A 17,320-nucleotide genomic window follows, 5' to 3' on the forward strand; every position below is an offset into this window, starting at 1 on the left:
CGGAGACCAGAGTGGTTTGCACGCAGCACCCACGATGGAGACTCTTTCAGGGATGCACATACCTAAGCGGGGAGGCATGGGTCCTGAAAACAAGAAGTGTGGTCTCTACTTCCCTCCCCAGCCTCGGCACAGGACACACGGAACAGGGCACCATCAAGGGTCCACGACGTTAGTGGCAGGAGATCAAAGCCAGGAGACTTTTCCGAGAATGCTGAATTGGTGAAGCACCTCCACAAGACCTGGGGGTGTCCAGACAGGAGCCCTGATAATGACTGAAATTAAATGTCTGCCCGCCTGATATGATGAAGGCTGGCTTTCAAAAAGTTGACATCAAACACTGTTGTCAAAAAACTCACACTAACCTCTACTCTAAAGCACATTTCTTGACTCCAAAGAAGGAACAGTCTACCTAGGAGGTAAGTTTCTTGTAAACATAAATTAGCAGTTTACGGCAACATATACCAAGTGACAAAGAATGGAAATACGTTGTTCAGCAGAGACTAATAATTCTAGATGAAACGATCAGGGAGATTTCTTTGGCTTAGTTGGACAAAACATTTTTCTTGATGATTTGGAACTTGGACTGTTCTCTGAAGAAATAAAAATCCGGCACGGAGTAGTGTTAATAGAAGTACTAATGCAAAGAAATAGGAAAACATGCTAAGATAATAATAAAGTAATTATGAATGCCCCCAAGCTTCTCAGAACTGTAGTTGAAACCAAGTTACATTTTAGAGTCTTTGCATATCAGCCAAGCGTACAGCGCATACATTCTAATGAATGACAGCCCAAAAACCATACATAACTATGAAGTCAAAACATAGGTGCAGATTAAAAAAATGACCCCTTGGACCCCACACACCACTGTCCTCTTTTTAGTGACACTGTCTCTGATTCTACTCTGTAAAATTCTGCTGCATTTCAGTGGTGATTAATGTTTTTAAAAATGATGCTTGGAAATAACAGTCCCTTGTATCAGAGTGGAGTTGAAAGTAACAAACATCACAGTCTTTTAAGCAAAACCAGAATTTGGTGCCACTCAGTTGTTGGAAGGGGGACAGAAGTGGGTGCTTGGCCCGATTTCCAGGACAGATTCCCAAAACAAAAGCATAAATCCAGCAACTCTAAATTCCTCAACCAGAAGGCTGTAGAATCAGAAAGGTACTGTCCACATTGCCCTGAATCACACCGGGATTCCAGCTGCAGGAGGGCCCGTGAAATTGAGTTGTTAGATTCCCAGCTTCTTCCTAGTAATCCCTGGAAGGATTCTGGAACAGATGTTGTGAGGGTCAGTCTTCCAGTTCATCTACAATCCTCTGATTTAGGTCAAATTTCTTAATCCCTTCCGCTGCACCTGAGCTGAGCAATAGCTGAGTCTGGAATTTCTCACTCATATGTATTCTTCACTCATATTCTCTCCCTCCCCGAGCCCCTCATGCTAAGCACCCCTAGTGCCTACTATGAGAAGCATTTTGCCTCCACCAGGAAATTTCTTTTGATGGACGTCTTCCCTTAAGAAACTTACATATACATATACGTACTTGTCTCTGTCCTGTTCATTTCTTCTAGTGAGAAGGCTGTAAGGACAGCAAGTCCAGGTAAAACTCAGGCTCAGATACAAGACACTTGTATACAGTCAAACCCCAACACACAAAACCTTCCTTCTGAGATCAGATGCACAGCGCAAATCTACCACCTGTGATGAAGATCATTATTCTCAGCTCAGATTATTTCATCAACTTAAAAAAATTATTTTAATTAAAGTGTAGTTGACTTACTGTGTTTGTTTTAGGTGTACAGCAAAGTGGTTCAGTTATATGTACACATACATCTATATTGTTTCTTTTCAGATCATTTCATCAACTTTTTAATTAGGCTCTGGCCAATGGGTTCCATCCCTAGTTCATCTTTCACACTGTCTGAATGATCTTCCTAACAAACTGAACCAATTACATCAATCAACAGCTAAACCATCATTTCTAAGAGAGTCTAGTTCTCCATCCTGGCATCCCAGGTGACTTTCCCTTTGTTCCCATCTATCTACTGGCTTCTCTCACAGACCCTTCTCCTGTATCTTATACCTACCATGATGTCAGGCTTCCTCCCTAGTTACCAGACACAGTGGAATCTTACAAACACCAATTCAACAAACATTTATTGGGCTCCAGTAGTCACTGCCAGAGTCCCCGGGGGTACAAAGAGAGTTTTACTTACTGTTTACTTTATTTAAGGCTTTTCGATCAATATCAGAAAATGGTCTTTTTGTTTTTCTTTTGTACATGGGCTCATCCTTCCATATTAGAGATTATTTTTTCTCTTCAAAGCCTAATGTGCACTGTTGGTGGAAATGTAAAAGCCACTATGGAAAACAGTATGGAGGCGCCTCAAAAATTTAAAAATAGAATTACCATATGATCCAGCAATCCCACTCCTGGGCATAGATCCGTAGGAAACTCTAATGAGAAAAGATGCACGCACCCCAATGTTCACAGCAGCATTTTTTACAATAGCAGAGATATGGAAGCAACCTAAGTGTCCATCAACAGATAAATAGATAAGTAAGAAATTATATATATAATTATATACATATATACATAATGTATATATATACATTTATATATACATAATGGAATATTACTCAGACATATAAAAGAATGAAACTGCTGTTTGCAACAATATGGATGGACCTAGAGAGTATTATGCTTAGTGAAATACGTCAGCGAAAGACAAGTACTGTATGTTATCACTTGTGTAGTCTAAAAAATGAAACGAATGGATATAGCAAAACAGAAATAGATTCACAGATACAGAGAACAAAGTAGTGGTTACCAGTGAGGAGAAAAAAGTGGGGAGGGGCAAGACAGGGGTAGGGGATGAAAAGGTACAAACTACTGTGTGTAAAGTAAATAACCTATAAGGATATATTGTACAGCACAGGGAAGTATAGCCACTATTCTGTAATAACTTTAAATGGAGTATAAACTATAAAAATATTGAATCACTATGCTGTATACCTGAAACTAATATAATATTGTAAATCAGCTATACTTCAATAACAAAAGACATCATGATGAAACCTGTTAAAAAAAAGCCTAATGTAATTTGATTGTGAAAATAAAACTAAATTTATTTTAACAAAATGTAACCTTCTAGGCTGTATTCACAAAATTAACGAAGGTTTATGATTTGCTATTATTGATGACTAATTGAAGTATTTTTTGTTACTTAGAGCAATTAGCCTTGCTTAAAATGTGCAAGTGTATTTTTGCAAAGTTTTCAGATTGTATTATATAATGTAACAAGTTGTTTACAAATAAATATTCTTCAAAAGGAAATGACTGCAATTGCAAATTTGTGTATTTCAAGTGAGATCACTTTTACAACCATGCGTTTTCCTTTCTACCTTGGACTTCCTTTTGCAATTTGAACCCTTACCAAGTATTATAAAAATTTAACTTGTGAATAATCTGCTAATCTAAATTTACTTAGGTTAAGTTTTCACTTAGCACTGATCTGCAGGAATACAATGTGCTGTTTCTCTATGTGTCCACGTTGGTTTGCTTTTGAGAGAAGTCTGAGTTGTTCTGTATTTCATCTTTGTTTTCTTCTTTAACCCTCACAAATCATTCCCGACATTTAAGAGCTGTTGTAAAACTTAGTTGTACAGACTTGAAACCAAGGCCCCCATCTACTTCTTTGCTAGGAGTTGGAGTTCACAACTTTGGAATCATTTAAACTCCATTTTCAGAGTGAGAAAAGATAAAGGAAAGATTCCAAAACCTGGTTTTAAATGGAAAATAGAGACACAGGAGGGAATTTAAAGATCTCTGGGGACAAGTTTCTCATTTATAAATGGGAAAACTTAGACCCATACTTAAAGTTGCTTGCATAAGGTCCTAAAATTGGCTTGCGATAATTTTCAACTGTCCACCTCACCTTCCTGTCTTCAGATACTCATCTGAGTATGGCTAAAGGAATGGAAAGTTACTGATGTATGAAGCATGTTTCCTTGGTGTTCTCAAATATAGTATGCATCAAAATTATCTAAGGGGCTTATTAAAATGCACCTTAACCTAAGGTGCTTCTGACTCAGTAGGCATGGGATAAATTCCAGGAAACTACTTTTGTAATGGTCAGTAGTGACCCTACTGCAGACTATCTGATGGCTATAATATAGCAGAGATCCTCACATTAGAGTTAAATTGGAAAATGAAGGCGTTTTTTCCCCATACATCTTTCATCTCACTTGTTAAAAGTAATTTTCAACATATAATTACATTTTAATTATAAATGCAAAATTTGGGGGGCTGCCTGTGTGAAAATAGGCAGAAAAATGTAAATATTATGTTATATAATTTAATTTGATATCCACTCTTGTTTAAAGCTTACAATTTTACAAATCACAGGCATGTACATATCAGTATTTGGTGGTTTAGACAATAATCGTAGGAGGGGTTGTGGGGAGGAAGGGATGAGTAAGTGGAGCAAGAGGATTCTGGGGGCAGGCAGACTACTCTATATGATACTGTAATGCTGGATGTATGTCATTAGACATTTGTCCAAAGCCACAGAATGTCCAACACCGTGGATGAATCCTAATGTAAACCATGGATTCTGGGTGATGATGACGACATGGGACGGTCATCAGTTGTAACAAATGCACCTGGTGGGGGATGTGGATAATGGGGGAGGCTGTGCATGAGTGGGGACAGGGGATATATGGGAAATCTCTGTGCCTTCCCCTCGATTTTGCTGTGGTCCTAAAACTGCTCTAAAAATAGTCTATAAAAAAACCTTTGCTTTCAAAAAGGTTATAATATCTCTTTGGAACAGATTCTCAGAGCTATCTGAGATGCTGTTGCCCAGGCTATAGCCCTCATTTTGCCCCAAATAAAACTTAACCCCCGGCCCCGCCAAAATTATAATAATATATAATATATAAAATGTTATATTTCTAATATATTTACATATATTTATATATGTGTATTCTAAACATTTAAGTAATTCAGAAATGTACCCTGGATATTACTGAGTAATTTGTATAAGTGACTGCAGACAAAAAATTATTTTTCAGTTTATCTTCAAGATCCTATTTAGTCTTTAAAACGAATGCACGTTTTAGTTATTGCAAATGCCCAGCAGATGGCGCCAAAGATCTGATTTTTTTTTTTTTTTTTTTTTTTTTTACATTGAATTCTTAGCTATTGAAAGGGCTTTTCTTGAAAACAGCTAATGCGTGAAATAAAACCGGACTGATCAGCGGGAGGAATAACTTATTAGAAAACACCCTGTGTTTCCTGAGGTAGGTGAAAAAGAACAAAAGAGAAGTTGATAAAGGATGGCAACCTTTGCTCTTTTGCGGAGGACCCTCATTCTTCATGCCCTTAGACAAATTTTTGTGTTAAGGGTATTGTCCTGTATTTTTCTTTGTTTTGGGTGGGTTTTTTGGTTTTGTTTGTTTGTCCTGAATTGAGCACCGTTATAAGTGCAGTTCACCCAATCAGCATCCCGCAGTGCTCTGAAAGCACGGAAGGATGACACTTAGGAGGAAGAAGAGAGTGGCTGATTATCAGCTGTTAGTGTTTTACAGCTGGTTACTTCGGTCAAGCCTTTATTCTGAATTCCGTTTTCCATCTACCGCAGGCGGCCACTGCCGAGTAAGCATCAGGTGAGCATCTCAGGACACAGAGGCTCCCCCGCCCCCCACCGCCCTCAGCACACATTTAAATTTCCTTCCACTTCATCTCCCAGGAAACACCCTTCCTGTGCTGCTGAGTGTTAAGGCCTGTGTAGGAGCTTTGTGTCTTAGGTCCTAGAACTCTAGTTGCCAAATCACGGAATAGTGTCACTGCTTTCTAACACTTGAGATACCCCAGAAGCCTCAAGCTGAAAATCTGGCACGAGGAGGAATCATTCTAATACTCTGATAAACAGGTTACCCACTCCCAGCCCAGTTCGAGAGAAGAAAATCAAGGTTAAGGAAGAGAAACCAGAAAGTAGTAGATTAACTGGAAATGAAATTGTAGGAGGGAATGAAGTTAACTTTCAAGAAAATCTAATAGGTAAGGTTGGTGCCGTCTAGAGGATAAAAAAAAATGTAATTGATCAATAAGAAAGACATCAAATTACATTCCTTGTGAACTTTTCTGAGCTAAATCCATCTGATCCATCAAGGGCAAACTCCACATGTGGACAATTTAGAAGAAGGCGGTGTCCACACAGATGATAAAGCCAAAGAGTTGTATGATCAATTCACACGAGTATCTTCTGGAACGCACAACACCCTTGTCAACCTTGCATTTGCTGCACTCCTGACTACACCACAAGGCTGGCTCTGTTTTATTCATACAGAGAGGGCAAAAATAAACCAACTCCACTCCACAGCTGGAAGCTTTTTGGAAGGGAATCAACATGCTGGTTTAAGCACAAGTCTAGGGGGAGCCTACTCGGGATCAAATCCAGTTCTGTTTCTTAGCTTCACGAGCATGGAGAAATTATATAAACTCTTGATTCCTTTGTTTTCTCATCTATGAACTGGCGATATAATAATAGTGACCTCATAGGACTGCTGGGAGGGTCAGTTGAGATCATCAGTGTAAAGTGCTTATTAGCACAGAGTCTCACACGTGCTGCAGGCTCAGTAAATGTTACCTATTATTATTACACGGACACCCAGATAATCATGAAGGAAGAGAGCACCTTGCTTTGAAGTCTCTGAGTTCCCACACCTGAGAGCTCTGGGACGCAGCTACGACTGATGGGATTTCCTGGCACACTGGGATCAGTATGAGTGACTTTAGATCATCTGTCGATAGACAGCTAATAAGGGACAAAAAGCTCATCTTATAAAAGACAGAGACAAAGGCGGGCCCACCAGTCTAGCCTGTTTTGTGAAAAGTCCAGGACGCACAGCCACTGGGAGAAATACATGTCATTTTATCTGAAAAATTTTCAGCATTTTCTTGTGGTCATTGCTAGTTCCCACAAACAGGAAAAGAGAAGGATTCTCAAAGCTGATATTGACAAAAGGAGTATTATCACTGAGTCTACTTGGAGCTGAGCCCGCAGATTGCCCGAATCACAAGTATCCCCAGTGCGCTGAGTGGTGAATGGATGGACGATGGATAGAAAACTCCCATCTAACATGTCGAAGGTCGTTCTCGCTTTTGCTTCTAGTGTCTGGTACATTTACACACGCTGCATTTATCCTTCTTACTAGTGAGTTAACCAAGTTTTGCTGCTTGTTCTTTTGAATGATAAAATATGATCTGGGACGGGGCCAAGGTGAAACTGTCAATGTAATTTGGACAAATAGGACCTTACATTTGGAACATTTGATCAGAATAATTGCTTTAAAATCTCAGTGGTCCCACAAAGCTCTGTAATTTTCTTTGTTTCCCAGAAACCAAACAGCCACAGGAGTATAAGTGAGACTTGTGACATGCTCTCATTTGCAGACATCGAATGAGCGCCTCTGTGGACAAGATCTTCTGTCAGTCATGCTTAGAGCTTACCCACCCCAGTTCCTAGGTCTCTGCTGGCCACCAGTAACATTCCTGTCTTGTCTGGTCAGATGTCTGTCTCATTTATTGCTAGAAGGGAGTTAATGAAGAAAATGAAGACATGTCAACCCTCCTCTGGGTCTTGAAGGGAAATGCATTACCTGCTTCTTGCTCCAGGAAGTGAGGGCCCCAAAACGCTTCTCTGGTTTGGGATTTGGCCCACGTGGGTGTGTGAGACCTGAGAGCCCAAGGCTTCGGGGGCCAAATTCCTGGGCGCAAGTCTTTCCCGGGCTCTTCCGTTAACCAGCTTTGTGGCCCCACAAGTTATTTAACACTCTAAGACCTCGCTTTTTTATCTATAAAAGGGGGATGACAATGCCTGCCTACTTCTGGGGTTGCTGTGAGGATTAAAATAGCTAATACATGTAGAGTACTTAGGGAGGCAGGGACATTAGTAAGTCCATAAAATATTAGCTCTTTTTATAATGTACAGAGAAAGCAGTGAGCACAAATCAGATAAAGCCTCTGTTTTTGTTCTGTGACATTGCACATTATTTAATGGATTGCAACATATAAGTAGGATTTAGAATAATGAAGTATCTAGGTTGAGTTCAGATTTTTAAAAGCAGCACCAGCAAACATCCTACTTTTAAAGCCTCAATTGAATATCTGAGGACGAACAAATTTATTCCAAAAAGGCTTCCTTTTTTCCCCCATTTTTCAAAAGCAGGGAAATATAAGCTTCCTGGATTTTACTTGCACAGCATACCGAATTAGTCACCCATCATTAGGTACAGTACTTTCTAAGCCATTTTGGAGTGCATTTCGAGACAAGTGACAAGATGTAATTTCCTTCCCATTATATTTGCTAATGGTGACATCTGTTTTCATCCTTTAATTAAAATACATTGTTAATATGCATTTAAGATTTAACAATCAGCTAAATAATATAACAGGTGTTGTAAATAACTTACGTTCTTTTAGAGCCATGAAAGGGAGATCATAAAGTGGGTAGTTCACATGATTTTGCAAAGGTAGAAGGTAAAATTCCAGAGAATAGCAGAAGAGTTTTTAATTTATCCAAATGTATATTTACTCTATATCTCTCCCACATGACCCAGAACCCCTACCCCTATTTAATCAACTCCAGACAGCATCTCCTACCTTCACCAGCCACTGCCTAGGAATAATCAAGTCTATTTATAAAACTTACCATCTTATATTTAGAGGCTAAAAACGTGTCATCATCAGCTTTCTCTAATCACAGTGTGCACACAGCTAGAAGTAGTCCATTTCATCCTTTGTCATATTGCATTACCTATGGAAAACTTTGAATACTGTCGAGGTCCTTTAAATCTGAACTGAATTTAATTCAACAGAATATGGACAGAACATCTTGCAGTTTTTGTCACCGGAGTCATCAGATTAGGCAGGATCTAACTCCAGCTCAACAATCGGATCAATTTTGCAGCAATTGGTCAAAAAGAGAATGTTTTGCTATACTTCATTTACGAGTAACACCCTATTTTACACTTTTCGGGGTTATTTTCCTTGAGTGGTTAATATCCTCTGATGATCACCTTAACCTTAAAATCTGGGTCCCAAGCTCTCTTGCCCACTGAGTGAGCCCTGCCTGCATCAAGTCCTATAGAACCGGAAATCAGTAAATATTTAGAGTTTAACTGACCAGGAAGCTATGGAGTGGCATGACCCCGAAAGACACCTTGTCATCTTACAGATATTTTACCATCATCCAAGGACTTTGAATGCTAGGTATTGTAGGCTACTGTTGAGTTCCTGCTTTTTAAAGTAGAAATGGGGATGTCAGGGAAGGCTTGACTGAGATGGTGGACATTAAGGGAAGATCTGATGGGCTGGGGGCGCCAGAGAGGCTGGAGCCCGGGAGGGCTGGGCTGGGGCAGGGCTTCCTCTGGGTGAAGGGGAGCCTGCGGAGGAGTGTGGCTGGAGGAATCAGATGCCTGGGCTTGGTTTCACAGCATCCCGGTGGCTTCTCTGTTTGCAGTGGGAGAAGGGAGTTGGATGAGGTCTTGCAGTGATCTGGATTAGAGATGGTGGATGTCTGGACCCAGTCTCAGGGGAGGAGGTGGTGAGATGTGCCTCTCCCTTTCCTCTTGCTTCAAGTCTTTCAGAGCTGCAGGGAGGCAGATTTTTATGTTCATGACTGTAACATGGTTTCTTTTTCTTTTAAGGCTGGTTCTCACCGCATTCTCCACTTCGTGTGGTGCAGCTTTCCTCACCTCGAAGACAATCACTGCCCGAACCACAAATGAGGAAGGTTTGGATTTCTGAGGCTGAGGGACACCCAAGAAAACCACCTCCGAAGGGATTACTGCATAATTGGAAGGAGATGCGGAAGCACCACGCTACATCGTCTGATCGTTAAAAACACCCAAACGTCGTATGTGATGCCCTTTTGGCATCACTGAGGAAGCACCACCTGGAACTGGCCTGACTTGTAAAACCCGGCAACTTCTGAAACATCAGGATCAACCTGAATTCATACACTGACTCACTTTAAAATTACCAGAAACTTAAAAAAAATAAAAAGACACACAAAGGAACTTATTTACAAAACAGAAACAAAATCACAGACATAGAAAACAAACTTATGGTTACTGGGGGAAAGGAGGTAAGGAGGGATAAATTGGGAGTTTGAGATTTGCAAATACTAACTACTATATATAAAACAATTAAACAAGTTTCTACTGTATGGCACAGGGAACTATATTCAGTATCTTATAGAACCTACAATGAAAAAGACAATGAAAAGGAATGTGTGTGTGTGTATGTATGACTGAAACATCATGCTGTGCACCAGAAACTGACACAATGTTGTGAACTGACAATACTTCAATTTAAATAAATAAATTTTTAAAAATTACCAGAAACTTCATTTATTTTACATGTTTTATTAATAATGTGTAGGCAACGTGACTACACAATCATCTCGAGTCTGGAAATCTTATGTTAACAGCGTCCCCTCAGCTCCCTTTCACTCCTTGCTCTGGGGCCAAAGCCCACTGTGGTCACAACTCGTGTGTCCACGGCACGCAGGGAAGTCCAGCTCACACTAAATGGTTCTTAGGAGGTAAGTTCTGTGAGCAAACAGAAACTGAACAGCTCTAATTTTACATATTTAAAAAAATACGTTTCTTCTGTTTGTGTTTGTAATAGATTCCACCTTCCCTTGGATTATTTATAGAAAGTTGAACTGTGGTACACTGATAAAGTCAACTTCCTCAAATGCATTAAATGCCTCAGTATGTAGAGTGTGTGTGTGTGAGAGAGTGTGTGTGAGTGTGTGAGAGTGTGTGAGTGTGAGAGTGTGTGAGTGAGTGTGTGTGTGTGTGTGTGTGTGTGTGGTAAACCTTGTTCGATGATCCGGGCTTTCACAGAGTCTCGGGGTCTTCATTTTGATATAAGTTCTCCTGGCGCAATGCTGCGAATACAGATACAGAAGGAAGAAATGGGGAATTGGCCCAGATGTGAAGGAAGTGCTTCTTGGAATAATCCCTTATATCATCTTCGGTTTGGTTTTGTTGTTTATTTGTTTATTTTGTTGGTTTGGGTTTTACTTTGTTTTTGCTCCTGCTTCTCCTAAGCCTAGGAGTATGCTTCGAACTAATGGAGGGTCTCAGGGACAGGTAGTGGCCACCATTCCAACCCTCCATCAGACACTAGTGAACCTAAACGGAGCTCTTTGGTCCACCACGGGAGGGGAGCTGGGGTCTCAGGTGGTGGCATTAGGGAAGCGACAGGGCCTCTGAACGGGGGCTCTGGGCATAGCTGCTCCCTCCACGTCTGGTTTTGTAAGGACAGGCACCCTGGCCAACATGACAAGGAAACTGTTCTTAGTGGCAAGGCAGTGTGCAAGACAGAGGATTCATGGAACATGAGGATCTGGTACTGGTGAGAGAGAGAGAGAAATGCAGCACAGTGTGACTACGGGCAAAGAGGGAGGGAGCGTTTCATATTAATTACTCACATCTAAAACCTGGTGTGGACAGTATGTCTCCTGCCTAAAAATAATCTGAACAGCCTGGCTGGGAGCACTGCTAATTTGTCTTTGTGTGCATCCCGCAGCTCACCTTTCCACAGGATCTGTGTCAAAAAACATTTCAAAGGCTACTTCAACCCCACCATCCCAGCTCCACCAAGTGATAAGACTGCTGACTTCATGCGTAAATACTCTTGGCTTCGACAATGCATGAGTTATGTACAGTTTTTTTAATAGGTTGCTTTCAAAACACAGGTTTCTGCCTTTTATTTTGGCTTTGAATACTAATTAGAAGTAAATAAAAAAGCAGTAAATAAAAGCACAAGAGCACAAGGCAAGGTGTTTTATAAATTCTTGAAAACTCTGCTATTATCTAAGGTGAAGCCAGCCTCTTCCTTTAAAATCCTGAGTTAATGAAGGTTGGGAAGTTTGTTTCACCCATGGACTCTGGTCAGCATCTTCTGGGTACGGGCTTGACCACCAGATACAAGCCGGTGTTGAAGCACAATCTCTGCCTGAGACTTGCCGAGTGACACAAAGCGATAAGAGTCTGTGTCTTCTTCTCCTTGTCTGTGGAGTGAGGACACTAACTGCTACCACTCAGGACTGTAAAGATGACCTAGTGAGTATCTGATGCAGACTCAACACTCAGTGAATCACAGTTCTTTCCCTACTTCCCTCTTTTATGGCAGGACGTTTGCTCTTTACTCTGTGCTCCTACAGGAGAGGCTGAGAGAGAGTGAAGGAACAACCACTGAAGGAAGGAGATATGGTTTCAGTCCTGGTTTTGCCTCTCCTGTCCCAGGGAGCTTCAGACACAGCCCCAGCACCTCTGTGCCAGGCTGCTTTATCTCCGTAGGAGTGATCACCTTGGTCCATTCCCAGTCATCCTTCAGTAATTTGTAAATTCAGCAAATAATGAGTATCTACCACATTCTGGGTGCTCTGAGAGCTGGTGATTTCCACTAAACACAACTACCTCTCTGTTCACAGGAAACTTACATTTAACTAAAGGGAGATAGGTGTTAAAAAAAACACCAACAAGAGAACCTGTGATAGCCTAGTATCAGTAGCACTATGATGACGTGAGGCCATGATGACAAATGAAAGAGGCTGCAGAGGAGAGAGTCTCAGGTGGGGGCATGGGTACAGAGGTGGGATGGTTTGGGGGTGCAGGAGAGAGCCTGGGTGACGGCAGACAGTGCAGGGGAGGGGAAGGACTGGAGACGAAGGTTACAGTCAAGAGATGGCAGGAAGACCTTCAGGACCATGGAGAGCACCTTCAATTTTCTACTGAATGGGCTGGAAGACCACTGCAGGGTTCGAGTGACTAACGGACATGACCAGGGAGGCTGAGTTTATTGTGTGGAGAACAGACCATAAGTGAGGCGGTCAGGAGAGCCAGCTACATGGTTCTTTGATTGGTTGCTTGTGGTGAGGACAGTAAGTCAAAATGAGGATTTTTTTAAAAGCCATCACTCCAGTGTAAGCTTGTATTTTAGCACATCTCTATTGAGCTTGCTCCATCTTTAAACACTCGCCAGCTCTGCAGTGTTAAGCAAATTACTTGACCTCCTCCTTAACCTTCAGGGGCAGGGACACAATGTGTGTGACTTCCCCAGACTCACGTGGTGAAGCCCTAACTCTCATGTGATGGCATTGGGAGGGGGGCCTTTGTGGGTGATTGGGAGTAGATGAGGTCATGAGGGTCAGGCTCTTGTGATGGGATTAGTGCCTTTACAAGAGTTGGAAGAGGCCAGAGCTTGTCATCTCTCCATCACGTGAAGACACAGTGAGAAGCCTGACATCTGTAAGCCAGAAAGAGAGCCTTTAGAGGGAAACCAAATCAGCCAGCTCCTTGATCTTGGACTTCCAGCCTCCAGAGCGATGAGAAATGAACTCCATTCATGTAAGGCACCCAGTCTACGGCATTTCGCTAGGGTAGCCTGAGCTGACTGGACACTGTCTTTTCATCTGTCAGTGGGAGTGATGGTGTTGCCCATTCCACAGCATCATCATGGGACCTGAATGAGATGTGCTGAGGAAAGTGGAATGTCCCACACATGTGAAAGTCTTAGTATATTTCAGCAATGACTCATGTAATTTAAAACGTCCTCAAATCATAATGATTAATAAAAAGGGTCAATTCTTAGGAATAGTCATTTTAAAAATTCTTAAAGTTTGCCAGTTAAAATTTAATATTATAAGAAATGCAATTCCTAGGATTAATAATTTTAAAAATTGTTAAAGTTTGCCAGTGAATATTTCATATGACAAGAAATGTAGGTCACATGTCACTACACATGAACAAACAGGTCACATGTTCACAAGAAACTTAGGTGAGTGATTGCAAAAATTTATCTGCAGTTACCTTACAACATTTGAGATTGAGCAAAATTAATTCTAGTTTTTCAAATCATTGGTTGTTTAGTCTTTCACAAAGAAATGTTTTACTTTCTTTTTCTATTTGAATGGATATTTTAAGAGGCTAGTCTAAAAAAAAGACTTCAATGTAGAATTCTGTAAAAACAACCCTTACTAATTAGAAAAAAAACTTATTCAGACTTCTTGGACAGGTATAGATTCCTAATTTGTTTGGACTTTTGTGCCATTCAGATACCTGCAGAAAGGATTGAGAACGGATGAAAATTTTAGCTCTGTGGCTCCTTAACATCCCACTTTTATTCTTCTATTCTTAGTTAAGCAGAATAATAATTTATTAACCTCATTAAGCATGAGGCTGCAGAATGAAATTCCTTCACATCAGAGTCCATATAGAAATGAAAAATAAAATTCACCATCACCTGATTGTGACATAAATTGGCATCTCTTTTTCCAAAGGTTGGTCTGAGTTTCCTCTCAAGATTATTGCTGAACACGTGGACTTCCCCTTTTGGAAGGGTCCCTCCCCCTACGCATGCAGGCTATTCCTCGCTGAGGAAGGGGTTAACTGCGTAGCTTCCATTAAGCATCAAACCAGGTTCTGAAATCAGCGATGGGCAACTGCACATGGTATTTACACCCAGAACTCAGTTTATACCCTTGGAAAGTGCTTACTGTCTACACCCAACAGCTACTCAAACTGCAGAAACAAACAACATACATATTTTCATCTTCGAGGTGTTGACCTGCCAATGACACAATGTTTCACTCTAATGATGGTTTTTAACAAGTTGTTGTGTCCGTGTTTGCCTAGATTTCAAACAAGAGACATATCAATGAAGTAAAAACAACTATGAATACCAGTGAGGTGATGCAATCCATTATGTGAATCAATGTTGCTCTGTAGGTGTGTCTTCCCATGAGTCTTTTCAGCAAATCTAGGAGGGCCTTGCCTCTCCCTTAAGGGGACAACATAAGGAGCCCTGGGAGAGGGGGTCAGAGGAAGCACCCCATTCCTTCATCAGCCAAGTGCAGGACTTAGGATTTGCAACCATTTTGGGTTTATGGATGACTGTCAATCTATGGATCCCTTCTCAGACTGATTTTTTTTTTAAATTGAAGTATAGTCAATTTACAATATTGTGTTAATTTCTGGTGTGCAACACAGTGATTCAGTTATACATACATATATCCCTTTTCATATTCTTTTTTATTATAAGCCATTACAAGGCATTGAATATAGTTCCCATTTCTTCTCAGATTGATGTTTTTAGGCAGATATCATAAAATGTGCCAAATTATAAAGGAAAACCAATTCTGCTGAAAACGTTATCAGAATATTAAAAGAACACATTGATGACGCAGTAATATGTGTGGTCACTTCACGTTCTTGGACACATACAGGAGAACACCTTTTAAAGGTACACAGCAGGCTATAATATATTGATGTTTATTTCATATGTCAAAGCAACTGCATGGAGAGTGACATTGACAGGCTCAGAGTTAACATATATGGAAACTGTGGGCCAGGGGAGTTAGTTACAGACGAAAAGGCACAACCTCCACGTTCACCAGTGGGTGGAGCTCTGGGTTCTGCATGGTGACCAGGGAGCTGCTCCATTTGGACAGTCACTTGACCTGGACACCGGAGTTAACTGGCTTTCCTTTGTGAAATTTAATGCAGCATTTTTTCCGCTATGAGAAGCAGTCGGATGCTCAATATTAAATTTTATGTGAAAGAAAAAATAGCTGGGAAATAAACGTGATACTTGGCTGTAGGTACCAAAATCTATCATTTGGTATAAGAAGTATTTTTATCTCTATTAAGTTTTTGGCTTGTATTTTGAATTCATCTCTGTAGAAAATTCATGTTGCATTCAGTGTTTTTCTCTTTCTTCTGCTAAGCAATGGAGCTCAGTTTTAACCTTCAAATATTTGTTCTGATTTCACTGAGATCAGTGTTTAGCTCTGGCAAGGATATGATTTGCATTTTATTTGTATGAAGAGCCAACACTGATTTGCACAAGAGACATTTAGAGTGACAAGAGCTGAGACACAAAGGATGAAATTTCCAGTGTAAATTCTGCAGGTGCTAAAAAAACAAAACCAAAACCAAAATGGAGTGGATGACAAAAATACAAATGCTGCTCAAGAAAGGGGCATAGGTTTTAAGAGATACTGCCGAGTATCTCACATTCTTTTCTTCACAGACAGGGCTCTAAAGATCCTTCTGAAAGCCCCAGAAGATATTTCTCTATTGACTTGGCCCTCTCAAAGTTAGCCAAGCAACAAGCAATGTTTTACGTTTCTTGAAAGACCAGGAAATAACAGAGCATGTGTTTAGCTTACATGCTGGTCAGCACGAGGGCTCTGTGTTTTGGTCACTGATCTGTCTCAAGCAGCCAGAACAAGGCAGAAGTTCAATGCACATTTGTTGAATGAGTGTTGATGAGTTTTTTTAAGCTAGAGGAAGATAATCCAGGACGTTTCCGGTAACTCATCTTGTGGCCGAATCTCCTACAAATTAAGAGACTGCAGAGAAGTGCCGACATTGACTTTCATGTTGCTGGCCTGGGATTTCCTAGAGGGCAGGAGTCTTTGTGAGCTCTTGTCCTGGTTTCCCACAGTGGGTGCTCCTTAAGTGAATAAATAATGGATGGATGTTGTTCTCCCCACCATGCAAACTTCCTTCCCAACTCAGCTGATAGTTGCTCGTGCTGGAATCCTCACCTAGAGCCTCTGCGTTCTTAGCACTGTCTATTCAAATTACACCCAATCTTCAAGGCTCTGTTCAGAGCCCACTTCCTTCCTGAAATCATCACCAATGCCATGCTCTTTGAATGACTATGGAATGTCAGTCCACACGTCACTCCTTCTGTGTTTCATGTGTTTATGTTCATTATTTGCAAAAGTTCCTTTGTCTCCCTTTGAATCCACAACATGGATTCCCTTTGTATTTTCCACAATTATAGATAGAATGTTTGGCAAATCCATCAATGCACAAGAAATTTCAAAATGTGTGCATGACATCAGGGAGTTACTCCCTAGGAAGCTGTTAACAGGGATCGTACACGTCATTGAACCTCAATTCCCTTCTGATCCGCGAATCCCATCGACAACGTGCTGACTCAGTGTTCCCCAGGTTCTGTCCACACCTTCCAGGGAGATCAAGGGATTACCATCTGAGACATATAATCTCATATTTGAAGAACAACTGGTGTATATTTATATTGAGCCTAATATGCCTGCACCCGGCACTTGGACACCTGCCTTTAGCCCTGTGGCTCACACAGAATAAACCTAATCCTTTTCGCACGTGATATCATCCTAATATTTGAAGAGTGCTATCTGTTATGTCCCCGCGGAGACTTCTGTTCCTCAGGCCACATCGTTTATCGTTCGGCATGACTCTGCATCC

General features: G+C 40.9%; 1 protein-coding gene across 2 annotated transcripts in view; it reads right to left on the reverse strand.

Moving 5' to 3' along the window:
• RIMS1 (regulating synaptic membrane exocytosis 1) overlaps positions 1-17,320 on the reverse strand; it is a 447,505-nt gene that overhangs the window by 266,759 nt on the left and 163,426 nt on the right. The window lies entirely within an intron of this gene.

The sequence above is a fragment of the Vicugna pacos genome, chromosome 8 (assembly GCF_048564905.1).
Source record: "Vicugna pacos chromosome 8, VicPac4, whole genome shotgun sequence".
NCBI classification, from domain to species: Eukaryota; Metazoa; Chordata; class Mammalia; order Artiodactyla; family Camelidae; genus Vicugna; species Vicugna pacos.